Here is a 14,080-nt window from a genome sequence, read left to right as displayed (position 1 = left end):
TGCTTCAGAGCACCAGTCTCAGTCTTTTATCTTTCATTGCCAGGCCCGGATCACTCGACTGGGGCTTTCTACCCGCCGACGTGGTAAGTGTCGCTTTCGCCAGGGTTTTGTAAACAGACACACCTTTTGTGAAAGATGATGTGAATCAGATGAAGTTACTAACTGCTGGAGCTGTGCCGCTGTTGCTGAAGGAAGGGGCTGACCCGAGGCTAAGGGCATATTAGATTGCCCCGTCTTGAAAGGGGTACGTGTCGAGTGAGAGCCGGCACAGTGAACACTTACAAGAAGTTGTCAAAACTCAGGAAACGGCAGCGGTAAGACTTCCATTAGTGGCAATAGAGCTGTAACAGTGCGGGATGATTTTTCCTGCCAAACAATTAGGTAAAACTGAGTGCTAATTACCTCAATGATTTACTCAGAGTTATCATGTAGGCCCTCCGGCTTCATTACAGTGGTCATGCTAAATACCGTTATGGAATATCTCATTCAAACTAAAGTAATGAGACAAAAAAAGTAGCTTAGATCTTTCAGTATTTGTCTTTTTTTTTCAAGATCTGCGCTGATGCACAGGTGTACACTATACTACAAATGTTCCCTTTGACCAGAAAACCGTGAGTGAGGGGAACTATAATGAACATGAACCTAAAGACATAGGCTATAGAATAAGGACATTAGACCCAACTGTTTGTTGTTTTGTCAGACTTTGGTATTTCTTAAGCTCCTCACCAGTCAGTGTTATTATGCTGTTGGCGATGCATGCTTCTTGCTTTAAGCTGCTTTAGCCAAACAAATGTGATTTAGCCTAATCATTTCACTCAGACAGAAGTTTGTATTGTTTGGGGTGTTTTTCCACTTTGTTGCTGTACTTTTGTGCTAAAGTTTAAGACAGCACACTGAATTTCCACTTGGCTAGTTGTAATAATGCTCAAAATGTCCTAAACACAGGACAAATATCTACACTAACAATGGGACTCATTAATGGCAAAATTCTATTTGATGGGAAACACTTAAATGCAACACTTTTAAAGCTGCACTAATCAATATCTGTATATTAACGATAGATCAAATGACTTCCTGTAACGTGAGAGAATGGGTGCGTTCCAATCGCCTAGTAGTTTTCTGCAAAGTGGACTGCATGGGGTATTCAGCCATGTTAAGTAAGATACCAAACCATAGGGAGAAAACACGCTCAGTTCAAAGGGAACTGTGAACTGTGTAGGGAAGACTCAACAATGGTTCATCACTTCACCTGAAGTTAACAAGCAAGATTACCCATCAGTCATTGCGCCTCGCTGGAATGACACCGTACATCTTGTAAATTAATCAAATCACATTTATTCACAAGTTACATACATTTCAATTGAATACATTTTGTAATGGTATCAGTTTTTGTTTCAATATGTTATTTCAGTAGCAGCAACGTATCCAAGGTGTTTATGTTACCAGGCTAACAGGCGAAGTGATATCTAAGTTGGTGATATTGCAGGGTGATCCGAATGAAGGAATTTTGTTGAGGGAAGTTCCTTTAACACCAGACTCTGCAGTTCCCCTCAGCTCTACAGAACGTTTTAGCATCTTTCAGCTCATTGCTTTGGTTTTACAGCCCACAATTTTACTGTTGTTTACTTGCTACAACCTTTCCTCAACCCTATTTCTTCTTCTTCTTTTCAGTGAAAAAGCTCTGATAAACCCACTATGAGCTATGTGAAGCAGGTGAAGTTAGCGGCTAGCTGGTGAGGCATTTAACAGTGTTCAGCCATTTCCTGTGTGTAATGAGTAATGTAACTAATTACTTTTTCTGTTGAGTAATTCATAAAGTAATGTAATTACTTTTTCAACAAGTAATATGTAAAGAGTTATTCATTACAATAATTACATTTGTAAATTAAATTTAAATTAACTGAATTTAAAATGCATTTCATGAACCTTATTACCAAATTGCCCATTTCATATACTGTACGTGAGGCATACATTTGAAAAAAAAGAGAGCAAGTAAAGCTCTCTTAATAAAGCAACTGTTCTACTGCCATATGGGCTACCAACATTCCCATTATAGTTGCAAACTAAGAATTATGTTGCATTCACGTTTATACTGGATGGTACTGAATGGTTCTAAAACTCTTTCACTGCGAGCGTAACACTAGTAAGCTAAAGCATGACTGTGTGATGCTCTACAATGTGTACAGACTGCTCTGAAATCCAAGCAAATAAGCCATTTTCAAATGCATCAAAGATTATCCAGTAAACTAGCTAACGTTTCTAATAAATGAACACAGACACTTTTAGGGTTGGTTTTGGGTTTCAGTTCAGATTAAAAAAAGAAACAAAAATAAATTAAATATGTTTATATAAGCCACAAAATATAAGCCCATTTGATTATCTAAAGTGAAACATTTGCAGTTTTAAAATAAATCAGCCCTTCACAAATTTCATTTCAACTTTTCTGAGATATAAAGTACATACTTAAGGCTATTAGGTGTCATATGACAGCTACTGTCATAACTACTGGCTATTAGGAGAGCCTGTGTGTTGTACTGTTGGGGACTGGTGATAGACTTGGACCAAATGAAAGGGCTGACAGAGACACTAGAAGTGCGGTATAGTATAAATGATCATGGCTTACCATTGATTTAACTAATGATGAGTGCTCCGAGTGCAACAATAGTAATTTAGTCATAAAGCTGTCAGCAGTTAATCAATCTGTTAAGGGTTTTCCTCCTGCAATGTAAGATTTATTGAATGTTCATGCAGACTTGTCTGAGCATGCTCAGGTCTGTCTAAGCAAGTCTAAAAGAACTTTGATGTTCCTATTTGTCACATTATTATTTCATACTAGCTATTTACTGAATGGTATAAAATTAGGGTGACATAATTGTGCATTTTTCCCTGAGTTGACAAGGCAGTTCACGTTTCTTACCTGTATGATGATTTTTTTGCATCTGGGTTTGTCTGAGCTCCTCAGGCTGTGTCTCGTACAGCCAAGACTTGCACAGAAGATGCCTAAAGGTCTTTCTAGGCCTGCTGGTACATCTGCCAACAATAGGAATTTCCCTAGTTTACACAACTAGTGAGGTTATATCTTAAGATTTAGCCTCACTGTGTCCTTTTTTGGAGGGTTCATGATGTCACCTCAGAACCTATTAACTAAAGATGAATCTGCTATGATTAATGTAATGAACATTGCTCACAGGTCTGTTTTGTAATTACACCCTCTTTAATATGAAAAAATAATACTGGAAGCTTGTCATATGGCTCATGTAAACCACTTCAAAAACAACTTTTTTTAAATGTTCTCTTCTTGTTTCATCTGACAATTTCAAAATATTTCACTTACATTGTTGTCTCCCTATAATACTAACACAGCACAAATCACCCTTTTTCACTCCAGTCTATGCAAACAACAGGAAGTATCATGTTTATAGCCTTGTTTGTGAAAAATATGACATTAAAAACATTATAAGTCGCAGTTCTGACACCCTACAATCAACAGGGGGGTTATGTGTTGGACTATTTCTTGGCTGGACTAAGCATTGTTACACTACCTGGCAACCTCACGTAACCTCCTGTATAAAATGCAACTTCAATTTTTGTATGGATTTAGCATACAAGGTATAAAATTAGAGAGCCCTAGAGCTGCTGGTAGGCAGAATTTTTAACCTTTGAAAAGAGCTAGGCTGGCTGTTTCCTCATTTCCAGTCTTTATGCTAAGCTAAGCTAAGCTAAGCTAAGCTAAGAAAGTGGTATCGATCTCCTCATCTAATTATCAAAAAGAAAGTGAAAACGTTTGTATATAAAGTAATACTTCATTGCCTGGAATAAACATGATCTTATCTTGCATACAAAATATGAAGGATAATTCATTTTTATCTGAATTCTTTTGAGAAATAGCAGGACTTTTTCTCACACAGTTATCATCCAAACCTCTTATTACACAAGGTAAACATCATAAAATCCCACTGAGAAGTAGATTTGAATCTTAACTAATATTTATAATGTATGAAATTATTGTTTTTGCTGTCACTGCTAGCTCCTGATGTTCTTACTGTGCTACTTTGAAGTCAAATATTAAAGTGCTGTTTAATGTGGTCATGGGTTGTTCATATATTGCCTTTCCGACTGTAGTCAGCTCCTCTTAAATACATAGCCAGGGCTGTAATTTTTACAAGTTAAGGCAAAATGCACTCTAAATACAGTATCATAGTTTCAAATGGCTGGGATAACCATCTCATTTTGTATATATCACCATCTGATATACAGTCAGCCATCCTTTCTCTCGTCGAGTGGCACAGTGTTATTAAAATGTATAATCATAGATTTTGTTAATGAAATGACTCACTGTCGAGTCAAAATGGTAGGTATAAAGCACTTACTTAGAGTACTTTAGACCGGGCAAGCCTCCAGGTGGAAATGTGTAATTTCTAAAACGATGAAATCTTTCCTTTCTGAGTTGGAATATGAACACAGGTTTACTTTGACATGTGGCAAAAAAACAGAAACAAACTGATAAACAAGCTGCTATGAAGCTAATGGGAAGCCTGTTCTCTAATTGCAACAACTTCCTTATATTTTACAGTGTTAATCCCATTTTGATGGTGATATTTGTAATTATACTGTATGCTTTTCTAAAGCACACACCCCGTTTTTTCTTGCCGTTTGTGTTGAACATTTACTGTCTGTTGTTTTATCTGTATTTTATCTCTCTTATGTGTTTCTATAGATCAGTCAAATCTGTAGTCTATAAATACCACTGTTTTGACATGATTTGGCTCAAAATAACCTTTTACAGAGAACAAATGTAAGGCTTTTATGTATCTCTAGTATCTTGAAATCTACAGCATCAAAGCTGAAAGCGCCAAATCTCTAAAGTGAAGGCCCTCTTGAGTCAAAGTCTTTTCTATCGCTTATTAGGTTTTGTCTGCAGGTCTCGTTGGACGAGCAGATGATGAATAGTAGGGGGAACACTGCTGTTAGCTGGGTGCAGACCACCACAAGCTCCCCTCTGTGTCTCTCCACCAATATGAAGCGCTGTGGTGTTATGAGAACAGGATAGCTCTTGAGACGCTCGCCTTTCACTCCTGAGATGGTGCGTAAATAGAGCAGGAGCCGACAGATGGGCCTCAGCAAACTGGTCCCGTTGACCTTTCAACCCCACTGTCCATCACTCCCCTCATGTCTATAAGAAAATGCAGTGGAATTCCAAGGAGATTATCATCCTTTATGTCCCTTGGTTTGCTACCCATTGCGGGCGGTGAATATACAGAATACACAAGGAAATGCAGAGCACATTCCCAGGATCCTTGCACTGGAGCAGCAGGACCACGGTGTTCTGCTAATGTACTTGGTTACATTCTTTTCTTATGTTCTTTTTTGCATGATTTTTGGTTTGGCTGAATTGCTGAAGTGACATACCCACACCATCTTACAATAGCCTGTCCATACAGACTTCACTTTATCCTGCAAACCCTCCTCTTTTGTAATATTATTACGTAGTGCAGCTTAGTTTTGACACACATTCAGCTCACTGCTGTTTACCTGTTCACATCATATGTATGGAGAGAGTGGTAATGAGAGAGTCGCCTGTCTGAGTAAGGGATTTGAACTTGTACGGTGAGACAGAAGAAAGAGGAGACTAGCAATTTGGAAAATTATCACTTGAGATTGCCTGAAGCTATACTTTTGTATATTGTTGTTCTTATTTTCAACCTGTTTCCTGGTATAAGCAGGACCTGCCCAAGGTTTTAGGGAGTTAGTAGCTACTGTAGGGAGGCTGTTTCATTCATAATTTCCTCTGTATAATATTTAATTGGCTTTATTTCATAGAGGCACACACACACACACACACACACACACACACACACACACACACACACACACACACTATTTTCACTTTTCATTCTATAGGTAAAACACATCATAGCAAACATCCCATGAGTTTGAACAGAAAGGCAATGTTCTTCTTGCAAACTTGTCATTTACACAGTTGTCTTTGGGATTCGTTATGTGGCGACACAGCCTTAAAGTAGCAATTACAGTATATATTGTTTTTAATGTTGTTTTTCTAAACTTTTTAAGAATTTTATCTGGTCTTAGATTAAATCATATTTTGTGTATATGTAGAGTGAAGGGAAATTATTATCTTAGACAACAGGAACATCATAAACTTTTGGCACACTTGGGGTGTCCTGAGGTCCATAGGGGTTTAATATGCTGACAATGAGTCTGGCTGTAGAGCTTTTGTTGCATGTCATCCCCAATCTCTCTTACATCATTCCATGTCTGCTCTCTACTGTCTTCCTGTCTCATGAAGGCAAAAAGGCCTAAAACAATATACCTCCAAAAACTAAAATACTTCTTACCTTCATGAACAGTTAGTGACCATGCATGACAACCATCTGAGGGGAAATCTCCAATATCAGTATAGACTGTCAATCACGCCAACTGTTTGGGACAAACAATAAAAATAAACAGTAATATAACATGTATATGTTTTCTTTGCACCCTGCTCCATGTTTTTACACAAGGTTATATCTTTTTTTGTTTTGGCTGTTTTACAGTTTATGTGTTTGTACACTTGTGATTTGGCCTCTTTGGGTACAACATATGAATACATATTAAAAGCATTAAGAAGTAAACATTTGTGTAGCAGTTTAGACTGTTGCTGATCCTTGCAGAGAGGCATTTTTTGCATTCCTCTTTGAATTTTAATCTGCTTTGCATTTTTTCATTCATACAAGCAGATGGAAACAATTCAGTATAAGCTGGTCAGGTCAGCATTGTGGTTTGTTTGCCATGCCAACTGCAAGGAATTAAACTGCTGTGAGAAATGGCTGATTGATGCAGTCACACTACACACGCATACATTTCTGTTTACTTTTTCTCTAAACAAAAACGAGCTGATGAACCGGACAGACAGAGTTTACGTTCACAACATTATGCTCATGTGATATTTGCAGTGCTCATACTCATCCCTCACTATCAATATTTTTCATGCACCCCTCAGAGGGAGCATTCAATCACATAGTTTTGAAGGAAAGCACACTTACTTATATAACAATGCTGATTAACAGAACATTTCCCTTTTGTAGACGATCACAAAGAGCGACTCTTAGCGTCTCTGTGGCTGAGTCACCACACAGCTTGGGCCCCATTCATGTTTTTCCCATGTTGCAATTTACTCACTGAATTAGGCTTGGACCAAAAAAAAGTGTTTCAGTCCCAATTATCATCTGGCAAGGAGAAGAGGCAGTCTGGGGTGGGGGGTGAGATACTTAAGCCTTTTCACTAGTGCTGCCTTGTTTCCCCTGTTCCTCTCCTTGAGAGAGTAATGTGTTTCCGCACACAAAAGGAGGATCTTCAGAGATATGCCAAGAGTCTGGAGAGTGTGTTTGCTGGACCTGTGAAGAGACCTCTTTAGGAGGCTTTGAGGACAATGGAGCATGGGCACCGGCCGTGGTTTACTTTGTCCACGCCAAGCATTTCACACGCACCCAGGGCAACAGCCGGTCTGAGCAAAGGCACAACATTAGTCTGAGTTATTGAAAAGGCCTTTTTCATCTTTGTCACCCAATCAGTGCAATGATCGCTCTGAGGGAGTTATGTTTGACCAACAGTTTTTTCTACTTCAAGACTCTCCACATTCTTTACCTACAAGCTACGTTTTGGTTTACTTTTTTTTTTTTAAAGTTAAATATAATGTGAATATTTTCACTGATTATTTTTCAATGTCACTTAAGATTTGTATTTAGTAAGCTTAACCAAACTACTAACAGCAGGATGTCTACAGTCTAATTTTATTGTGCAGCTTACTAATACTGCTTCCTGTCATCAGTGTATTTTTGTTACTCATACATATTGAACAGTAATTAAGCAGAGGATTTAATGCTACAGTGTGTTACCATGAGCCAAAATAATCAAAACAAAAAGATGAAGAGGATAGATGTAAATAATCCTGCAACAGCATTTGTTTATCTGAAATATTTTAAATGGTCAATAGTGTAATCTATACCGCAGGTTAACAGCATCAATGTTTGAAGCAGGCTATTGTCTATTCACGGTAATTCTACAATGCAATCATTAAAGTATCCAATCTGACCTGTTTGTATATTATTACGCACAGTAAGTTGCTATATTATTACATTTTGCATCAGGTAAATAATACTTATTTAGTAAAATATGCTTTTAGTTTAATTTGGTGAATCAAATTCCCTCTGAATTTGAAGAACATAATAACTTTGAAGAGGACGTTCTGAATGATCTACGGCAGAACGGGAGGAGACACCCAATACATCTTCATTATAGCTGAAGTTTCCCGTCTCTCCTGCGCCTCCAGTCTCAGCCTGCTCCATTTGCCCTGTCACATTGTTCATATCTCAATGGCCAGGCTGTTGTTGCTATAGCAATATGTGGAGCTGACAAGGGCCCAGGTTGCTCCTGACTTAAGTTAATGTTACCTTGTAGTGGATGTCTTAAACAGTATCTGCAACATGTACATGTATGTTAGGGAGATAGAAGATAGAATGGACAATGTTGGTGTATGCATGAGTACAAACAACTGATTTCAAACATTGAAATCATATAGAAGGACTTTGAAATGTATACAGTTCACATATGAATTTGTGCTTCACAAAAGCAACACGCCCATTTAACTGTCCTTAAAATGCAAAGATATTACTCACATTTTGTTGTTTAGACTGCAGCTCCTCAGTGTGCAATTTTCCAAATGTCCATATCCATATACCGGCTCTATTATTAACTGACCAGCTTTATAATAAAGACTTTTGGTTCCTTCTTAAATTGTTGTATTGTTAAAATTAAATGAGTTAAATTATTTAAAAAAAGGCCTTGTCATGTTATCATCACTGATTAACTTGCATCTTAATAAAGCTGAGTATAATTGATAAACTACATGTTAAATGTGATATCTCATTAGTTGAATATCAGTTGAAGCTGTACATGTGCTCAATTTGTATTTTGGGATATTTACAAAATGCTGGGGTTATAAGGATATTATTAATAAAAAACTATATTATTTTATTATTTTTGTTAAAGCAGTGAATGACTGTAAATAGTTACTTTGCCATTTTGATTGTATCATGACTACTTTATATTATTTTTGCAAATAAAAGTACAGTGCTTATACCGTGTGGCAGCAGATCTCTTAAGAAAACACACAGCCATACAAACCACAGACTCTGTTCAGCATTTTAACCAATGTTGTGTTAAATATTAATCTCACACTTTGAGAGCAGCATTCCTGTGAGATCACAGTCGAGGCAACTTGTGGAATGCAACGGTAAGTCTGAAACTGTACTTCCTGGCTGTGAGCAGAGGCATGCTGGGAAGGCCTGTAGATACCTTTTACCCTCTGTCTCTCAACAGGTGGCTCTACCTTCCTGATCCCTAAATTACTGCTCTTCTGTGAGACCCTCCATAAGGGATGGGTTTGACAAATATGATTGCCGTTGTTGTATTCTCTCTTTGATTTAAGTCAACAAAAGCATCGTGACAGCTAGCGCTGACATTTGGACTTTGGCTTTTGAAGACCATTAAGTTCATGAGGTGAAGGTGTGACTGTATCCCAGACAAATAATAGCCTAACCGATCACATGGTACAGGTCTTGAGCAAGCATGTGCAGGCAGATCTGTGGTAGTCCTTGTGAAATATCTTGATATAAGCCCCACTTGCCAGACCACATAATTAGCTTTTGACCTACATTTCTCCCCAAGCTTTTTGTGCATACACTACAGGTCACCTTCACTGGGATTGTGACTTGACACTTCAAGGATATCTTTATTTTCTGATCAGAACTAAAGAAGCCCAAGTCATTGACAAATATCACAGTGTTTGCCAAACAAAAATGTAACCTTCTTTTCACAAGTAACTGCTGTTTATGGTTGTGTTGCCACAAAGTGAATTGAGAGGGTGTTTTTGCATGACTCACTTCAATTGTAAATGCTAAAAGATAACTTCCTAACACTGAAAATCCTCCTTTCATGATGTGATGGTGTGGGTGGACAGGTCATTGAATGTTTTTCCACTCTTCCTTCTAATGCCCTGCATGACATATTACAGAATGAAATTGCAAAATAACATAACATAATTTATTACACAGCTTTGTTGAAAACTCAATTCTGATTGGTCAGTTAAAGGAACACGCCGACTTATTGGGAATTTAGCTTATTCACCGTAACCCCCAGAGTAAGACATGTCCATACATACCCTTCTCATCTCTGTGCGTGGTGTAACGCTGTCTGACGGTTCCAGCATTAGCTTAGCCCAGCACAGATCCTGCAGGTAACTGGATCCAACTAGCCTACTGCTCCCAATTGTGACAAAAGTGACAAAATAACGCCAACATGTTCCTATTTACATGTTGTGATTTGTATAGTCACAGCGTGTACAAAAAACAACGTAACATGAGACACAGCCATCTTCTAACAGTAAACAAACCGGGAACTATATTCTCAGACAGGCTTGCTGCAAGCATATCACTCCGCCCAAGTACTATATTCTTCCGCTTGAGAATATAGTTCCTGGTTTGTTTTGTTATTTTGTCACTTATTCGGAGCAGTAGGATTACTGGAACCATTCACCTGCATGTTCTGTGCTGGCCTGATGCCGCTGGAGCCGTCAGACAGCCTTACAGCACACACGGAGATGAGAAGGATATGTATTGACTTGTCTCAGTCTGGGGGTTACGGTGAATAAGCTAAATTCCCAATAAGTCGGCATGTTCCTTTAAGGCATTCTATGGTCTGAACTGAAATAAGACATTTCATGACATCCATGGCAATCCATGGCATGACATTGTATGACATGACCCTCCACGGCAATGACGTAATGTGACATCACATTCCATAACATGACATCACATTCCATAACATGACATCACATTCCATAACATGACATCACATTCCATAACATGACATGACACTCCATGGTGTGACGTAATGTGACATGACATGACATTCCATGATATGACAAAATGTGACTTCACATACCATAACACAGCATGACGTAATGTGAAATAACATTTCATGGCATAACAAGACATGAAATAACATGACAAAATGCACCGTGAAATGCTACGACATAAAACATAACAAAACTGCTTAAAGCTACATTGTGTAAGAATTTCTCCCATCTAGCGGTGGAATTGTATATGACAACCAAATGAATATTACTTTCTAGCCCCTCCAATTCCGATCGTGTTTTAACTGCTGCGGTGGCCAAACCCGAAATTAGCTCTTAGTATCTCCATCGTTTACACGCAGCTGTTCTAGCCACTCCAATATTAACTTTGGTCTTGTTGCTTTGCCTGTCGTGTTGTCGTTTTAGTTCTCTTTTTCGCTTCCCTGGCGAGTAATCTCCCCCTGGCATTTGTCACAGTGCCACTGAGTGTAAAAGGGCGAAAGGCGTAGGTATGTCCCTCTTTGGCTAATGTATTTTAAAGATGGAGGCGCAACATGGTGGCCGTCATTTGAGCGACTCGCCCATATGTATTGTGAATGATTCTAAATGGCAGATTCTACGCTTATGAGAATACTTTGATTAGTTGGTGGAAGTAATTACACATGAATGAGCACATATTTGTGAAAGAACAAAGTTTTTTTTGCTAAGAATCAACTGAAAAAATTACACAATGTAGGTTTAAGAAATGACAATATGTCAGTTCAGTTCTGAGAATATACCCTCCTTGTTCAAATCAGTGCAAGTGGTAGGAAAGGCCAAGGTCATGGACAGCTAGTGGCCAAAGGAAACACAACATTAAAAAACAGGTATGGCTTTGATCTTATTCCTGTGAGATTCACAACATTCTTTCTAATTTAGTATTTCACCACAACATAACTATCCTTTATATACTTATATGTAAGTATAGATTATTTAATGCCAGAAACGTTTATTATCTATTTTATGACGTTTTCAAGGGTTTTATGCAACAGCATCAGAAAATCTTTTTTGATTCAAAGATTGACATAACATTTTTAATTCCTCATAGTTAGTACGGAAGACAATACAATAAAGATATCATTCTTTGTGGATAAAAAATGTGTTTCCACTTTCTGAAATGTCATCCTAAAAAAATACAACATGAACTACTGCATATGATCCCACACAATTCATAATCATTTGGGGCCAGTGGTGGCCTAGAGGTTAGAGAAGTGGGAGTTTGCCGGTTCAATCCCCAGACCGGCAGGATCAAATCTGGGTGGGGAAAGTGAAAGAGCAGCGCTTGTCCCTTCCTCATTACCACCACTGAGGTGCCCTTGAACAAGATCCTTAACTCCAACCGCTCCAGTGGAGCTGCTCAGTGGCCAGCAGATCAGACTGTGGTTGTACTGGGCAGCTTCCAGGTATGAATGTGTAACTGTGTGAATGTGACAGGTCGTCATTGCAAATGAGAAATTGTTCTCAATCGACTTACCTGGATAAATAAAGGTTAAAAAAAACAACTACAGAGCAGCTACTCTGCTAAAAAACTGAGCAGAAAATGAAGACTGGGTTATTGCGTTTCTATGATAATTAAGAAATTCATAATGACACTTGACTATTCACTATAGCACTGCCTACTTTTTAGTTTGTGCAATAATCTATTTATGCAAGGGAACACTGATCGCCTGTGTAATCCCAGTTGAAATTCTTGTGGTGAAAGAGGATGCAGGCCTTACAGCAGATTAATGCCATGACGATGTGTTCCGCTGCTGATGAGAGCAGGCTAAGCAGTTTCTTTATGGACGGTGGAAATGTTGGGGTTCCCTGCACAGAAGGACGGGGGCCACAGGGTGACATGTGTTGCAGAATTCATACTGTTCTTAATGTTCTCACTATAGAGAATAAGGGATTGGAAAAAAAGACAAGACAAAGAAAAGAAAAGACAAAGTAATTCAGGTCTCTTTTGTATAAAATCCTCCCAAGAGCTACTCAGCCCATGATTTCATTATCAGTCCGACTTACACTAATCCTCTCAGAGTGGAGTTGGCCCTTGTTAGATGTCTATACTTGGGTATCAAAAAACCCTGGGTGTCAACGGGTAAGAGGGATGGGAGTGTCCAATATGCCTAAAGTTTAGTGTGTGTCTGTGCAACTGTGTAATTGTGCATGTTTGCAAATGAGCATAGATATGTGTGTGTGTGTGTGTGTGTGTGTGTGTGTGGGGGGGGGGTGGGTGAAGGTGTGTGTGCGTGCATGTGGGGGAATGCTGGATGTTTGAGATCATCCACTGTTTTGATTTCCCACTTCATGGAGAACGTGAGAGTAATCCCCTCAGGATTCCCCCTCTAGAGGTCTTTAGCTGCCATAAGCCACCATTCAACAGGCAAAACCCAACATGGGCTTTATACAGCCTGCTGGTATTACTGGATGATTGGGGAGGGGAGAAGGCTTAATCTGCCCTGGTGGCTAACCTGTCGCTGAAAAGAAACCTGCAGGGAAGCCAGCCTTGAGACTGGTGGCCTGACAAAGTATATTATTCATCCTCTGGCTACATTGAAGGAAACCTTGGAAGGATTTGTCAACTGGGGAACAGAATTATAAAATATTCAATTAGTTTCTTATCAATCACATTTATAGTTTTTGATCTTTTTATTTAAAGCATTTTACAAATGTAATTTAACAGCAACACGTTAACATGAGTACATACTACTAAAAAAACAAATACAGCAGAGATGCCGTGGTGCTCTTTTCACTGTGGATCCTTAATGTCTATGAGACTGAAGGACCACTTTTTTATTTTTTTGGGCTTTGCAGCAGATTTTACTCCATACTTTTCTAAAAGCAATACATTGCATCAGCAAAATGCCCGGCCCAGACTCACAGCTCCTTGCTTCAATCAGTCAGTATAAGTGAATTAGAATGTTATACTTAAAAGAGTAGACCAGACCAGTTAGAGCTCTTCTTAAATCATATTTTGGTGAAGGAGTTTAGTATTCAGATATTTTCTGTCAACAAAACATAGCCACTCTTTCAGACTTGAGACTTAGCTGCGGATCAGAATCCACACTTTATTATTTATGTGCATTTAGGTACATCACAATAAAGGAGCCTGATTGTTCTAGAACTATTAAGGTTCCATGGATCACT

This window comes from Perca flavescens, chromosome 22 (genome assembly GCF_004354835.1).
Source record: "Perca flavescens isolate YP-PL-M2 chromosome 22, PFLA_1.0, whole genome shotgun sequence".
In the NCBI taxonomy this organism is placed as follows: Eukaryota; Metazoa; Chordata; class Actinopteri; order Perciformes; family Percidae; genus Perca; species Perca flavescens.
This window is presented reverse-complemented; position numbering follows the sequence as displayed.